General features: G+C 38.8%; 1 long non-coding RNA gene across 1 annotated transcript in view; it reads right to left on the reverse strand.

Annotated features, from left to right (window-relative positions):
* LOC149110476 (uncharacterized) overlaps positions 1–4,052 on the reverse strand; it is an 11,049-nt gene extending 6,997 nt beyond the window's left edge. Inside the window, exon 1 of the long non-coding RNA XR_016208015.1 lies at positions 3,477–4,052. This is a non-coding gene — a long non-coding RNA (uncharacterized LOC149110476). The remainder of the gene's footprint in view (positions 1–3,476) is intronic.
* Between the last annotated feature and the right edge of the window lie 202 nt (positions 4,053–4,254).

Here is a 4,254-nt window from a genome sequence, read left to right on the forward strand (position 1 = left end):
TTTTCATTTAGTCGGAAGACATCACTCCAGGTCCAGGATATTTGAAAGGATGGAGAATTTTCAAAATGACTGCGTCGTCCTTGGATCAAAAAGCCTTTCAAGAACTCTTATTCAAGGAATTTAAGAATCGTAGACACAGTGGTTACATTTCATCGCCAGCAGGTCAGATTTATTTTTCTTCAAAGTAAAGTTACTCATTTTTAGATGATGATGACAACTGTAAATGAAGTCAACAACGATAAAACAAAAGTACCGGACAAATTTACTTTTCGTAGTGTTTCGCCTGTTTTTGATTCGCAATCGATGTACACGTAAGCTTATTATTAAAGCTAAGGCTGCATACGTGTGTGCAAACGAACAATTTTTCTTTGTGTTTTTACGTTTTAGTGTGTTATTTTCTGTAGTCCTCATTGTTCAGCTCTGAAAATTATACTAAAACAATTCTTCGCCTCAAGCTCAGTGAACATTGGTGAATTTTTACCTTGACTTCGTCTCTGTGAATATTCACCAATGTTCACCTCGCCTTCACGGATTTAAACCAATCAGCGCGCGTATTTGCTTTGGTTTATTTTCTCACATTTTATAATGAAGTTTACATATAAAATGTGCTCTGCTTGGCCGAAGGGCTTGCTGGATCAGAGAGAAACTGCATAGTAAGCTGAATTTTTACTTTTTTGCTTGGCAATTTTGACAAATTTGACCCCAATTAAACGTTCCCTGTGACTCAGACAAACGTAATGGAAACAAGCTCTTTGTCTCCGATAGACATAGCTGCCTGGTGGACATTGTTAACAACAGAACAAAAGAACTGCTTTGCTGGATTCCGACAAAACACGTAGCGAAATAAACAAATTCTCAATCCAACGATTGCTTCGATAAAAGACATTATATTAGTTACAAAGGCTGAAATTAAGCTTACCCGACGAGTAACCAGTTAAAAGCTTGCGCTAATATTCTCTCCTGTACTCGGAGTAGAACCAGTGGGAGCAGTTTAGTCTTTCCAAATTTGTCGCTAGTTCGGAAAATCTTGCTGCAAGCTGAAAGCTTAAATAATTGTATCTCCTCTCAAATACAACTCAACATTTCGCATTTTCATCCGCAAGCTTTGAGCTCTTTGTTTTGTAATTTCCATTTGAAAAGTGCACGTCTTCATAGGCTACAATACTGCCGGATTCCGTTTAGGTCCTTATTTTCAAATCAAACTAAAAGGCGAACTTCGAAGCGATCGTTCTTCTCTTCAAGGCGACTCGAAACCGAAAGTTTAGCTTGGGCGTTGTCAGCTTTTGTCTCGTTAGCCAATCAAATTATTTGAACAATTCTAACAAGCGCAGTGGGATTTATTTCCAAACTTGATCACCCTCAGAGCAAAGACGCTTCACCCAACATATTTTTAATGCTTTATCAAACAATGTGAAATTAATCATGTTAAGCCCTTCTTTTTCTTTACTTTTAATCAGGGTAGATTTTTGATCTTTGGATTTTTATACTTCGATACATAATCAAAGCTCAGCTTATTAACTTCTTTACCTAACGTGTCTGGTGTGTTCAACACGCTACAAACAAAAGTTAGTTTTAAAATTGCAATTTTCTTTATTGCATTAATTCTTCCGTAGATGGATATATCTCTTGACGACCAAATGTTTAGTATTCTTCTTAGCGGCCGGGTCTTGTCGATCAAAAGAGTTCTTTTTGGCTGCGAGTTGTTTGTCATACGAAAAATGAACTCCCAGGGTGTAGATGGGTTCTTCACTTAATCTTAGATTTAAAAGTGTATCTTCTCGATATCGTCATGCTCCTAACCACAACAACTCTGATTTTTTAATTGACTGATTTTTTCATAACCCAGAACAATTTTCGCACTGAGCAAGTAAATTAAAAAGGTTATTTAGTGACTGAACGTCTCCAAGAAAAACAGTGTTATCATCAGCGTACTGCGTAAGTTTTATTGTGTTTGTCATCCTGATTTCGATGCCTTTTATATTATTTGTGCTTCTAATGGCATTAGCCAGGATTTCTATCCCAATAGTAAACAGGATACCAGACAGAGGACAGCTTTGCCTGACTTCCCTTCCCAAATTAAACTGCTTAGTGGCAAAGCCATTGTTTAGAATGCAACTTGAAATGTCGTCGCTATGTATTACGTTAATCCACTGCCGCAGTTGAGGACCAAAGTTGAAAGTTTCCAGGCATTTCTGAAGTTAATTCCACTCAATAGAATCAAATGCTTTTTCGAAATCGAGAAAAACGGCTAATCTGGGAATGTTTTGCGTCTTGGTGAAAGACATAGCCTGTTTGGCTTGAATGAATAATTTCAGGTAACACAGTTTCCATTCTGACTGCAATGGCTTTTGTGGCAATTTTATAATCATTATTTAAAAGGGAAATCGGCCTCCAGTTTTTAAATATTCCAAATCTTTTTTTTGGGGGGGGGGGGGGGATCAAGGAAATAATTCCGTGCCGTTGGGACATGGATAAATGACCGCGCTCATATGCGTAATTAAAACTATCTACCATAATATGTTCAATCACCTCCTAAAAGAACCTATACAGTAAAATTCTATAGTGAACCCGTCAGAACCAGGTGTTTTGTTGTTTCGGAACTTGCGAAGCGCATCTGCACATTCCTTTATTGTTAACAAGCCTTCGCAGCGCTCTGCTTCTTCATTGTTCAAGGTTTTAAGGTCTGGTGAGTCAAAGAAGTGTTTGGAGTTATTTGTTTCAAGTGAGATGTTGTTCGATTATATTTATATATATTCTTAGAAAAGCTCTCTTTCTCCTCCAGTATTTGCCTAGCGTTACGTAGGACAGAGCCGTCTTCGTTTTTCTTAATGAAGTTATATGTTTCTTCCCGTGGTTTCTTTTCTCACAACTGAGAAAATACTTATTATTCTTTTCACCAAATTCATAGCATCGCATAACAAGGATTTTGATTGGCTTATTTTAGCGTGCGTTATCAGAGAACAGATGCTCGCTTCCGCCACCTTTCCTCGTTTGGAAAAATAAAGTTTGGTTGAAAATTCAGCCGAAGGCGTGGGGAAATTAATGCATTCTTTATCATGAGACAAATAAGTAAGCGTTGACTCTGCTCTGTTCTGTTGTAAAGCACTTAGGAAGTGGTGAAGCACTCAAGAAGTAGGGGGAAACACTCGACTACCTCTAGCCCGTTTTCCCGCCTACTTTCCTGTGTGCTTTACAACAGAACAGAGCACAGTCGAGGCTTCTTTATTTGTTAAGCCGGATACATCTGGATATAGCAGCGTTACACAACTAGCTACAACTTCAAAGTTTCCCTCCAGGAAATGTTAAAGAAACGTGATGTTAGTAGCCTTTTAGCGTCGGCGAAAATTGTTCTAGCATCTCAGCACAAAAGCGAAAGTACTAAGGAAGAACTCTCTGCCTAACAGGCGCATATGCAACCTAGTTATAGAATAGGACGAGAGGTTATAAATAAAGGTATTACAAAATAAAGAGGTTACCTTTGTCTCCTGTTGTAGCACCAAGCGAAGTCTCGTCGCCACCAAACACCAACAAAAAACAACCTGAGTAAAGAAGTCGAGGTGAATAAGCTGTTCGAGCGAAGACTGTCTATATGCAAATTTGAACTTACGATGTCGGTGACGCGGTATTATATTTGTTCCGTTGTCTAGGGAACTCGAAAGAAGCGCATGCGCTTTAAAGTTCGTATAATTTAAGCAGTTCTAATATCATTGATCAGACTCCCAATAGCGAGAAACCATGGGCGACCCTAAAAGTTGGAATGACGGAACGGCGGAATGATGGAATGACAGAATGACGGAACAGCAGAAAATCCCCCGAAATCCTAAAAGACTGAACTCAAGGGTCCACAGATGTTATGGGTGTCGGCAAAACATCCGCCCCAAACCCAAGAAAAGAAAGAAGAAGAAGAAAGAAGTCTCGACTCTGCTCTGTTCTGTTGTAAAGCACACAGGAAAGAAGTGTAGGCGGGAAAATGGGCTAGAGGTAGTCGAGCGTTTCCCCCTACTTCTTGAGTGCTTTACCACTTCCTAAGTGCTTTACAACAGAACAGAGCACAGTCAACGCTTATTTCTTTGTTTCATGATAAAGAATGTATTAATTTCCTCAAAACTTCGGCTGAATTTTCAACCAAACTTTATTTTCCGAATGAGGAAAAGTGGCGGAAGCGAGCATCTGTTCTTTAATAAAGCACGCTAACATAAGCCAATCAAAATCGTTGTTATACGATGCTATGAATTTGGTGAAAAGAATTATAAG

The sequence above is a fragment of the Orbicella faveolata genome, unplaced genomic scaffold (assembly GCF_042242905.1).
Source record: "Orbicella faveolata isolate gen_17 unplaced genomic scaffold, um_ofav_v1 contig_24, whole genome shotgun sequence".
Lineage (NCBI taxonomy): Eukaryota > Metazoa > Cnidaria > Anthozoa > Scleractinia > Merulinidae > Orbicella > Orbicella faveolata.